This window comes from Crinia signifera, chromosome 7 (genome assembly GCF_055691185.1).
Source record: "Crinia signifera chromosome 7, ASM5569118v1, whole genome shotgun sequence".
Taxonomy (NCBI): Eukaryota; Metazoa; Chordata; class Amphibia; order Anura; family Myobatrachidae; genus Crinia; species Crinia signifera.
Genome location: NC_139223.1, coordinates 110,068,357 through 110,081,670, shown reverse-complemented (window position 1 = coordinate 110,081,670; position 13,314 = coordinate 110,068,357).

Sequence of the window (13,314 nt, the reverse complement as noted above, 5' to 3'; positions counted from 1 at the left end):
GTTTCATTACCTCACTTTTTACAAAGTTATACCAAGCGCAGCTCAACACCCCTTTGTTTTCTTGTTCATTCAGTACAGGACTAACTATCCTGTCCCAGAGCAGCAGCTAGGGAAACACAGCTCCAGCCAGGCGCACCTGCACCCAGACCCACTCTGTGTGGTCAGGGTCACCACCACCCCTTTTTCTGCATGTGTTGGAGGTCTGTTGGTACTGGAACAGCAGAGTCTCTGTAATTGCCTGGGGTGAAACTGTCCAATCTAGATTCACGACCATCTACCACAACATACATTTGAGGATGTGACAGATACTTTTAGTCAGCAAAGTTTAGAGATTGTTAAGGTACAGTAGCCTGTGTTTCTAGAGGATATGGAGATAGATCATTTTTGGGTTTGATTCAGGATTCCATCCTCTGGGTGTACCTACTTCACAGGAAGATATTTGCTGTGCCTCACTCGTATGATCTTTGAGAAAGACTGTGAGTTTATCCAAGGTCTCAGGTTTAGAATGCTGTGGCTGCCTCCTGACTGGATTGTATTTGCAAAGTGGTCAGGAAGGGGGGAAACTAAATGCAGGTCAAGAGCATTCTCCTTATAAGCTCCAGTACAGAGAGAATCCCAATGGAATTTGATCGGGTGCCAGACAGTTTCCCGACGGTCGGAATCCTGACAGTCCTTACCCCAACATCGGGATCCCAACTGTCAAAACCCTGACACTCTGGGTCCCGACGGCCACCGGCTATTCTTCCTCGTGGGGGTCCATAATCCCCATAGAGGGAGAATAGAATAGGTGGTGAGCGTAGTGAGCCACCGTGCCCGCAGTGTGGCGAGTGCAGCGAGCCCGCAAGGATCTCGATGTCGGAATAATGACTGCCGGGATCCCTACTGTCGGAACCATATACCAAACCCATTTGATCACCTAGCCTATTATCACTCCACAGAAATGTACATACAGTATCTGCAGTGGCAAGATAGATGCAGTGGTCATTTTCATTCAGTACAGGTACTGTAAAAATAGTTCCGCTGCATGATATATGATTATGACTGGGGCTACTAAGTGAGTATCACTAAAATAGACCAATGCTGGCTGAGCTACTACAAACAGTATGTACTACAATACCCAGTGCCCTCATCGCAGTAGCCTCCAGGGCAATTAATGTAAAGACTATGGAATGATAATGTTGCAAATTTATTCATCAACTTTTTATGACAATTTGTTCACGCTTCGTGGCTCTTTCATCATTGTATTACTTATTGTATACTGTAGGTGATGAATCACTTCAACAACTTTTACCTCAAACAATTTAAATAAATATATATATATATATATATATATATATATATATATATATATATATATATATATATATATATATATATATATATATATACAGCATATGCCATGAAATTATGTTGTCTGCCTGGCATACAGATTCTTTGACAAATTTTAAATAGAAAATGATTTCCCTTAAATAAAAAGATAATTAATGAGATTCTTGGGTCAGTGATTTAATACATTTGTTGCAGTCATGTGATATTTTCATTGATCCAATTCAATTTCTTTATTTTACTGTTATGATTATAGGCTTGTGTAAAACACCAAACAGCGCTGTGTGCTCTGTGTGTAAAAAATGCAGAGGGTCAGCTATAAAATAACTGTGATAGACAGCTGCCTATTCATCAACAATCCAGCAGCTTTCCAGGCCCTATACAAGACTCAAAAACACTACAAAGATCGCAAAGCGAGACCAGACTCTCTGTGTCCCAAATCCCCTTATAAAGAATCAGTCGCTTGATGACAGCTGCATAGGCCAATTACAGATCTTTTGTTAGGGAAATCGTGCAGAGGGCCGGATGCCTTATGAATTTCTAGGGTCTGTTTGTCTCACTCACTTTTAGTGATAAAGTTAAATAACTTTAATGTTTTCTTTCCTTGTTTAATTTCTTAATTTTCTACTCATTGCAATATTGAGATGGTGTGATTCTCGTTTAAGCCTAAAAAACAGCCGAGTGGAACTGAATTGAAAAGTACAAGATTAAGGGACATTACCAAACCAAGATATTAAGTATGAATCCGCTAAACCTTTGCAGATATTGTGGTCAAGAGTCCGGTACTTAAATCTCCTCTTTAAAGACTCTTGGTATCGCATTGACAAAGGCTTTGTTCCATCCTTGTGAATTAGCATTTTAATAAAGGCTTTTCATGGAATGCCAGGGAAAAGCTTAAATATAAAAAAGTGAAGAGATTTAAGTGGTGCCTTCGGCTTAACAGAGATTTATTTTTTTCTCGTCAAAGAGGGGGTGTGACCCCAGAACTGCAGAAGAAAGGTGATGGGGTGCGGGATCACGAGATCCTCGTGTTTTCCCTGAAATGGGATGAAGAGCTTGGCATGTTTATTTTTGTGAGGTGCTGTTACAAGGGCAGATGTTCAGAAGGCAGCAATGCCACAGGGCTCTATAAGGCACAGTGCAGGAGAGTGCCACTCTTCCCTTTATGCTCGCTGATGGTTAAGCTTTTCTTGTACTAAAGACTTCAAATACTAATTAAACAAATTATACAGTTTAGGTTTTAGTTACAAACCACATTTAGTGGAAGTCTTTTCATTCACGTTTCCTTTTTTTGTTGCTTTAGCTTATCTTGGACAAACCATGTGACTTTTAGCCCCAGGGATGAAAGAAAAACTGATAATGATGGCACATTAAAAAGCTGGTAAAAGACAACATGGTCATTATATATCTCAAAGCACGATTTACTGAAGGCCGAAAACAGGGCCAGATTCAGTAAAGCAAAAAAGCAAGTCATTTTTCGTTTGGAACAAATCAGTACAAGGGGAACAAATACATTTGTATTATTTCTCTGCAGGGTAGATACTGTCTGCTTTTGCATGTACAGTAGGAGCAAGTTTCATCTTTGCTCCTTTGGTCATGGCTAGCCATGGCTATTCTATTGTTCTCAGCTGCAATACAATACGTATTGCAGCTGAGAACAATAAAATAGCCATGGCTAGCCATGGCCAAAGGAGCAAAGATGAAACTTGCTCCTACTGTAGTCCACAAATGTTATACAGCTTTTTTTACACTGCAGTTTAGATTCAGTTTGAACACATTGTACGATTTACGCAGCCGCTGATAGCAGCTGCGGGGACCCGGATGGGTGCCAGCATTAGCAAGTGCATAAATACTCTCTCGTCTGTACATGCAGAAACGATGAAGGGGGTCATTAATGACCCGAGGGAGCACCCAACAGCTATTGGTGGAGGGTCACCCTGGGCGGTATACTGAGCAATATCGCTCAGAAGTTCTAAAAGGAGTGATATCACTGATATTGCCCAGTGTTTATGGACCTTAAATCTCCCTTCACATGTTACATCTGCCACACCTACAGTGCATCATGATTTTGCCTATTTGCATGTTTTGAAAAGTGTCAGGCAGGAGCTGATTGGTTGGTTGTTTAACACTCTCTCCATTTTATCATTTTTTAAGCTTAGTGCATCTGGCCCTCCATCTGCTGTTGGCGAGTTACCCACAACCTGCACAAGCCACTATCAGGGTTTCATCTGCTGTTCTATTACAATCGCAGCTCAGCTGGCATCTTTACTCGGACATTCATACTTTGCCGCTTACCCTTGGAAGCTCATAGCTTCCTGCTACCTTCCTGTCACAGTTTGCCTGTAATATAAGTAGTGAGGACTCGATCAACGTATTACTAGAGGCTTGTGGCCAATAAAGGAGATGAGTATGCGGACAAAGATGGTCACTGATTGTTGTTGTGAGTATGGGAGAGCTGTGAGTGAAATGTGAAGAGAAGAGGGCTTTGAAAACAGGAGGGAAGAGGGCCCTGCTCTGAGGAGTTTACAATCTAGTAGGAAGGGGAGACAGACAGATTACATGAGGTGCAAGCAAGTGGGAGGTGGCTTGATAGCAGGATGTAAGCAAGCAGTTGGATAACCTGCCTCAGGACCAGTTTATGCAGCAGAAGTGTACGCTTTGACGAATAGGTGAGTTTTCACCTATCAGCATATCTCTACAGGAACATTCACTATTCTCCACTGCTCACCACGCTCATAACTGAGTCCGCAAAACCCCTCAGGCGTGACAAGTAGATTGCAACTTAGTAAAACAAACTAGTAGACTTGGGTGTTTCCATTGTCTGTTGAAGTGAAAAATTAGAATGGCGAAGGGGTACAGGGGGGATTCAGGCAATTATCTTTCATATAAGAATTTGGTACAGGATAAATTACATCTCCAATTAAAAAGTATATACTGTATGTTATAAATATTACTATGCGGTTTCTTATTTAACCAAGTGGCAGCATAAAAGTTAATAACAATCAACTTCATGCAAGCATAAAACCGATAAGCAGGAATTCAGCAACCAGTGGAAGCTTAGACTAATAAGGGTAAATTTAATAAAGTAAGAGTTCCATTGAATATGGCAATTTTTTCATAGCAACCAATCAGATTCTACTTGTTTATTTAGCACCTTCTAGAAAATATTAGATAGACCCTGATTGGTTGCTATGGGCAACATCCCATCTTCAACAGCACTCTTAGTAAATTTACTGCATATACTCAATAGCTATTTACTAGTTTTCACTAGGTGGTATATTAGCTAACACTGCATCTGTACTATATGCTAGTTAACATATTGTGGTTGAATTGATCACTAGCTACCGGATTGGAGGGCTGCTTTTTATACTAAATCCCCCACCCCCATTTATCTAAGCTATACTAACCTAATTCTCCATAGTGTCTTGTAGAATTGTTCAAAGTTAAGAATAACAGATTCAATCCTAGATCATTGAGCTTTTTCTTTTTTGTAGGAAGTTTGATTACTTCCCCTGCAAGCCTCTTTCAGAATAAAACTCTTTCTTGGAAAAACTTTGTTCTAGAGTCTGAATTATAAGTACAGTAGTGGGAACTAATAAGATTTTGAGACTGCTTTATTATTCCAGACCGAGATTATTACTATAATTTTCCCCTGCCTGATTTTTTTCATATTTGTCACACTTGTTCTGATCTGAATATACGACAAGAGTAAACACACAATATTGTTTTAATGATCATTTCATTTATTAAAGAAAAAAGTTCATTTACACCTATATCACTTATGTGGCTCACTCGTCTTTTCAGATGCCGTGGCAGGACCTATTAAGGTCCTGACACTACACTACAAAGATTGAATTTTGTTTCTTCTGAGCCATGCAGATGTTGACTTGATCTTGTTCTTGGATTTTTGTCTTGCCGCACAACCCTTTTGCACTATAGCTTCAGCTCATGGACAGATGACTGGATGTTCTTGTCACGTTCTTAGAAGCACCAGCTGTAGTGTAACGGAGGCTGGGGGCTTTAATGTAAGGGTGTTGCATCCACGACAGAAGGGAGTGAATCAATAGACTAAAATGAAAATGGTTTAATAAAGATACTGTGATACAAGTTGATACTGATGGCACAAATAATATACTGTAGGTTATGCAAAAGTAAAAGTCAATAGTCCAATAGGTTATTGAAGAATATGATGATGTTTGGTACTTGGAAGAATATTATAGTGTTGATTGAAGAATTGAAGAATAAGTGAAGAAGAGGAGGTTGAATTGGGTAATTGAATAATTGGTTGAAGAATTGGAGGTTTGAATGAAGACTGAAGAAATAACTGAAAGATTGGATGGTTGATTGGAAGATTGGATGGTTGGTTGGAAGATTGGATCATTGATTGGAAGATTGGATGGTTAGTTGGAAGATTGGATGGTTGGTTGGAAGATTGGATGGTTGGTTGGAAGATTGGATGGTTGGTTGGAAGATTGGATGGTTGGCTGAAAGATTGGATGATGAGTTGGTAGATTGGATGATTGGTTGAAGATTGGAATAATAAAGAATGACAACGAAGAAGACTGTCCTTGCTGGATTGGATCGTGGGTGCAAGCAGAGGTGACCTTGGATATAAACCGTCGGGAATGGTAAGTAAGATAATACCCCTTTGGGGGGCTAACCTTACTTGATCCGCTTTGGCGGCAGTGGAGTCCGTGGTACAAGAGAGGAGCAGTGGACGATCAGCAGGAGAGTACTTCCCTTGGAGACACGAAGGTTTGTAGTGGGAACTACAGAGCCAGACCGGAGCAATGATGCTTAGGGATAGACATCATTGTACTGACTGCCGGTCTAACCCGGCCAGTCAGTACTTAACAGCTGAACTGTGCGGCTATTGGTCAGCCTATTGACAGGGGAGGCAGAGCCGCATGGGACAGGCTGAAGCAACTGAAAAGATGGCGGCCGCCAGAGGGGCGACAGGTTTCAGCCGGCAGTGAGTGCGCGCAGCTGCGCAATTGCCGGCATTCAGACAGAGGCCTAACCAGGCACAACCACACATGGCGGCTCAGGTCTCATGCCGCTCATGCCCCGCATGGCACCGGAGCACACAGCACCACTGTCACCACGCGGTGACAGCGCGGACACATGTACCCCACCAGGACCAGGGACACAAGCGGAGGTGAGCACCATATCATTAATCATGCAGTTAGAGAGCCTAGGGCTGGGCACATCAGGGGATTTGGGTGAGAGCCATGGTGGATGTGACAGTTCTCCTGCAAAATTTTCTGGTAGAGAGCAGAATTAATTTTCCCATCAATTATGGCAAGACTTCCAGGCATTGAAGCAGCAAAGCACCCTTGCACCATTACTTTACCACCACTATGTTTAAGGCTTGGTAATATTTTCTTTTTGTGTTAGCTTTACAGATGTAACAGGAGCTATGTTTTACAAAAAAGTCCATTTTGTCTACATAAATTTCGTCCAAAAGTCTTGGAGGTCATCAATGTTTTCTTTTTCTTTCAATATTTTTTCAAATGTGATAAAAGCCTTTATGTTCCTCTTGATAAGCAGCGGTTTTCGCCTTGTAACTCTCCCATACAGTAGATAACATAGGCCAAATGTAGTAAAATGGAATTTTTAGTAATGTGCTATTATTGGTCAAAAATGGCCAAAATCGCGAATTTTCGGAAAATCGCACCAAAAAAGTCGCACATTACAAATTGCATCCAGAAGTTTTCCAATTAAAAAGTATGCAACTCGCCAATGTAATAAGGTGCGATTTTTCAAATACCGCCCTGAACATTACCAAAAATTGCCAGAAAAATAGACCTGGTTCTGGAGAACGGGAAGGGTTAATCCTCAGCAGCAACACAGGAACAGACACTGGAGTGCTGGAAGCAGGACAGGAGCCAAGACCACCAGAGACCAGGGAACCGGGAGCACTCTGACCAAGCAAGGAAGGACTATCACCGGCGTCAGAGAGTGGTGCCCGGGAGTTTAAATAGGGCGCCAAAAGACATCCCCGGCAGCTGCTGCCAATCAGCTGCAGACTGTCCCCTCCTCTCCGCGGCCGCTTGGCGTCCCCCGCCGCCTAGGCAACCGTTGCGGCAGAGGAGGAAGGAATTGAGAGGACACTGCTGAGCGCGCGTCAACGTCCGGCGGAAGTGCGGGACTGATGACGCGGCGGCGTCCCGGCTGCCTGGCAACAGTTGGGGTGCAGGGAGAAAGACTAGCCGGAGCAGTGCTACTTGCACCCGCATCCGGCGGAGGCGCAAAGGGAATGACGCGACGGCGTCCTGGCCACCTAGCAACAGCCGGGGCGCGTCGCCCACGGGCCACCGGAGCCGCGCAGCCCGTGCTGCTCCTAACAGTATATAGAAAGCAGTTCTTTGAACTACAAAGAGAAAAGTAAACTAGCGTTTGGTGAGGGCTTAAATTTCATTCTGTAGGGTCTGTGATGTCGCTGGGATATGTTTCACTTCTGTCCTTTAAAAACTCTCTGGCATCATCTGGGGATAGGAAGTCATAATGGGCATCAGCTGTAAAGATTCTGAGGCGGGCGGGATACATCAGGGCGAATTTCTGTTTTTCTGCTACCAGTTTTGTGCAGATCTGTGAGAAAGCTTTGCGTGGTTTCCAGAGTTTCACTGAGAAATTGTGTAAAATGTGGATCTTTCTGCCCTCCCACTGTAAATTCTGATGTTTGCGGTAAGCTCTCCAGATTGCTACTCTATGTAGATAAATTAGTCTGTCTGGGGGGTGGTTGGGCCCACCACCCATGCATCCGTCTCTCTCGGGTGTGGGCCCACCCCACCCTGTGGATTTTTTCAATGACAATGTCCTTGCACTCCTCTACAATGCCCAGAAGTTGTGGCAGAGATGTTATAGCAAAGGAGGTTAAAGCAGGACCCTTTACTGTTTCTGGGATACCTATCACCCTTATGTTGTTCCGTCTGGAACGATTTTCCATTTGTCCAGACGGTTCCATAATTGATAATTCTCTTTCTGTAGTTCTATGATGACCTTTTGAGCAACATGCACATCGTGACATATGGCCCCAATCCTATTCTCAGTGTCTGAGACTCTGATTGTAAGCTGCTGCATCTGCAATATGATTTCCTGGTACTTGTTTCCTAGCACGGCGCCCACGATATTCAGTCGCATGGCATTGTATTCAATTTAAATTTGTATACCATTGTATATGGCATATAATGGCATACAATGCAATGCGATTTTAAATTTTATAAGCACCCTAATGGGTTTTTTCAATGTGAAATGGTCCCCCTATACGATTTTTAATTGTATAAGCACCTTAATAGGTGCTTACAATGTTAAATGCACCCCCACGCCACAGCCACTATCAACGCCAACCCGAAGCGTGGTGAGCGATGGCGGTACGTCTCCTCCGACCTTTTCATACCCCCACTATCCACGTCGGCGTGGAGTTGAATTTATATAGTGTGGCGAGCGCAGCGAGCCACCGAGTCTGAAGCGTGGCGAGCACAGCGAGCCGCAGCGAGCGCAGTGATCCCCGCGAGGGGACGTGCATTACTTCACATGTATTCCGCGTCCACTCGCCACGCTTCGGGCTCGGTGGCTCGCTGCACTCGCCACACTATATAAAATCAACTCCACGCCAACACGGGCAGTGGGGGCATGAAAAGGTCGGAGGATGCATACCACCGCCCCTCCCGGGCTCGCTGCGCACGCCACGCTTCGGGTTGGCGTTGATAGTACGGGTGGCATCGGGGTGCTTTTAACATTGTAAGCACCTATTACGGTGCTTATACAATTATTTATCTTATAGGGGGCACATTTAACATTGAAAACACCCATTAGGGTGCTTATACAATTTAAAATCGTATACCATTGTATATGCCATACAAAGGCATACAATTCGATGGTATACAATTTAAAATTGTATAACATCGGCTAACATCGCATCGCATACCATCGTATGCCTTATGGTATGCGATGCGATGGGCGCCATGCTAGGAAACAGTATCGATTGACTTACCAGCACTATTCAATAGGGGAGTCATTGTGGATTTAATGGCATCCAGGGCCGGCGCCACCACTAGGCAAATCTAGGCATTTGCCTAGGACGCCGGCCACTGGAGGGCGGCATTTTGTGCCGCCCAGGTACCTGTCCTACGGCGCTGTGTATTTAAATCTGGCGGCGGCAGCAGCGGGGGTCCCTGCAGCCCATTAGAAATCACGAGCGCTATCCGCCGGGCTATGCGGAAGCGCTTCTAGTGTGAAAACTCTGGCAGCACGGCGCACGCTGATCTTAGCTAATCAGCGTGCTGCCAGTGTTTTCACACTAGAAGCGCTTCCACATAGCCCGGCAGATAGCGCTCGTGATTTCTAATGGACTGCAGGGACCCCCGCTGCTGCCGCCGCCAGATTGAAATACACAGCGCCGCAGGACAGGTACCCCCCCCGGCACCGGGGCGCCCCCACCCCGACTCGCCTGGGGCGCTCCGGTGCCTTGCACCGGCCCTGATGGCATCCACTATATCCCCATATGTGGCAGATGTATCATGGTTGCGTCGTACCTTAGGAGTGTCAGTTTCCTCCTGAATGGCAGCCGTTTTCTTAGACGCAGGAGAGAGAGGGGGCTGCGATGTGTCCGGCGCCATATTGTGTTTAGCCCAGCGCTTTTCGTTGCGCTGCTGCTGGGGCTTATACGCGACACTGTTCTGTGCCAGGAACTTCTCCCTAGCGTGCAGGGTGATGAGAGGAGGGAAGGCAGTGATGTTGAGAGCCCTTGTCTCGGCTCTATTTGGCTGGTTTGCGGATTTAGGCACGGAGCTGCATTGTTAGTCAGCTCCGTCCATGCAGCCGGAAGCGGAAGTCTTAGTTGCCCTTCTTTGTACCATCTCTAGAGTATTTATATCCTATTGGAGATATGGCCTCCTGAACAGAACATAGTATTCTAAATGAGGTCGTACCAATAACCTATTACTTCTTTCTTTCTGCTTCTAATTCCTCTCCCTATGCATCCAGGTATCTGACTTGCCTTCCTCATTGCTTTGTTACATTGCTTACCTACTGTCACGGTCTTGGGTATGGAATAGCAAATACGAGGCTGGAGATTGACTGGACCTTATGCAGGGGTGCGTGGGATATGGGCTTCTGCTGCACCATACACACCGGTCATGGTCAAGGTCAATCACTGGAAGTCTGAAGGATGCAAAACACAAGGAAGGCTGAAGCAGGTTGTGAGCCTATACTCTGGCAAGAAATGCCTGTCAGGAAGTGCCTTTTATAGGGAGCTAGTGAGCTACAGCTGTCAGCACTGAGCTAGAGCTTCACAGGTTTTCTAATCAAGGAGACCTGAGCATGGTCTCACTCAGGTGCTGCAATCAGTTTACAATGTTTGGACTAACAGAGGGTGGATTAGAAGCATGGAGCAGAACAAGGGAGAACAGACCCCCCTCCCCCCGAATACCCCACAAGGACATTTTTAAGGTCGCCTGCAGTGCTTCTTCTTTTTAGAAGGACGTTTGGATTCTTTTTGTGGCAGGTGACACTTCTGGATCTACACTAGACCTCCCAGAAAGGGAGCAGCATCACACTCTGAGTCATAGTCTGAGTTTGAGTCCAGTTCCAGAATGCAGATCGAACACTTCTCAGAGGATTAATCTTCATGACCATGAAGTATGGAGAAGCCAACCCAAACGCATCTAACTGTTGAATCCCTAGATTGGGACCCGGCAACCCTTGAATCATGGAAAGGGCAGGAATATTGGAACCAAATTTCTCCATCACGACCTTGGAGACTGAAATCAAGTCCCGCAAGCAAGGCTTGTTGGACTCGACGAGTGGATTGACCCACTCCAGTGCCTCCCCTCTAAAATACATAATCATATGCTTGGTGATGTTAGCTGGATTGACTCCAGAAGATGGATCATGATTCATGGCGTCTAAGTAGCGATTTGCTAGGGCCTGGTAATTAATTATATAATGCTGTGTACAGTTGTCTAATATGTCTTCCTCAAAATCAGCCAAAAAGCACACTTGGGGGGGTAAAGGCCTGCACAGGAACTCTAGTAGAAGCTATTGGTTTTATAACTGCTTTTCAAAATGAGGCAAACACAGTCGGTGCCAGAAAGTGCCATTCATAGAGCTACATTTTGGCATATAGAGTCAATCCTACCTCATATTCTCATCTGGTGCTCAGGGGCACTCTGGGCAGTCATGCCAGGCTCCTCAGTGTGCAGATGCAGGCACAAGAGGTTAACAGCTGCAGGTTTATATTATAATATAAGATGCCGTAGGCAAATGAAGGAAATTGTTCCCGGATATCAAGGATGGAGAGCTCAGCACAAAAGCAGCTACTCCATGTCCTCCGCGGTCATACCCCCTCAGTCAATCTCTGTCTTTATTCTAAACCAGACAGCTTTATGATCACTGGATCCCAGGTTTTCATCCATTTTTACATCAGATATTCTGTCTCCATTTGTAAGTATTAAGTCTAATATTGCATCTTTGTGAGTGGGCCCCATCACCAATTGCTGGAGAGATGCTCCCTGCAAGGATTCAAAAATATCCCTACTTTTCTTTGTTCTTCTCACATGCCACAGATGAGTCTTTCCGTTTTGGCAGGTATTGGCTGTTTCCATTTGACCGGTGTTAGGAACCATTAGTATGGTTCAGTTCTGTTTTGTGTTCTGTTTAGTATGTGTTTGGCATTTGACTCATTGGTGGCCTCCGGTGGTCAGTCTGTGCCATTGCAGCTCAAATCTTCTGAAGTCTTGTTTTATTCACAAGGCTGATTGATAATGAGCTCATTATTCCTGCTGGCAGGTTGGCTGGAGATGTCACAGGTGTGCTAATCACCTGAGTCCTTCTTAAGGCATTCTCCCCAGCAATGCAGAGCCGGTGATAGCTTCCTGTTTCCTGGTTTGCAATTTCCTGGTCTGGATTGTCTTGTTCTGTGAAGTATCTTGTCCTGCTGCGGTCTTGGTCCAGTCATCCTGTGCCTTATGCAGGATTCTTCATGGGACGTGCTGCTGCTACCTTTCCTGCATGAGCCTGCTGACTCTCAAGCATCTGGGAACCACTACCTTCCATCTTATGCCCAGTGTTGTGAGTAGTCCGAGGCTACAGTTTTCAAGCATACTTTCGGGGAGCACTGTCCTTGTTTCTGGTGTGTGTGTCCGGGGAGAATTATTCATTCTGAAGCTCATATACATGAATAACTCACCTATTTATTTTGCATTTATGCCCAGTAGGCAGTGATAGACAAGCTCCGCCTATGGTTTTGCCCAGGTTTAATCTCAGCTGGTTATGATTGTAAACAATACCATATTGTAAATCATACCGAACAACTTACAAAGTACAACTTTTATAAAACACCCTCACATGTACATACGTTAGAGATGTGCGGGCTCGGATTTCCCAGATCCGAGCCTGCATGAATGTCACTAATCTGAGCCCGGATCCGAGCGGCGTTCAGAGCTTCCCGTCTGACTCAGATCCAGGTGCGCGTGCAAAACATCATTGCCTGGCGCTGGATTCTCACGAGATCCGGACTGCTATATAAAGAGCGAGCATCCGGCGCAATTTTTCCTTTGTGATTTGAGATGGTTAGAGAGAGTAAGATAGTCTGTGTGCGGAGCTTTGTTAGGTTAGGTTAGGAGCTGTGTTTTTTCTTTGCTGCTGGGGCGACTGCCAGTGCCTACTAGTGCCACTGTCTGCTTTGATCTCTGGTGGTGTGTGCTCTGCACTGCCAGTGGCTGGCTGCCAGCCCATCAGCAGTAGTTCCTCTACCTGGCTACTTCAATCATACATGTATATGACTGCAGTGTGCACTGTTGTACAACTTATTAACTAACCACTTGTATACCAGTCTGCTTGTGCATCTGCTGTATAATTAATAATACTCCCCCTGCTGGTGTATTTTTACAGCCTTATATCAGACATGTGTATATGACTGCAGTGTGCAGACCTGTTGTTAAACTTATTAACCACTTGTATACCAGTCTGCTTGTGCATCTGCTG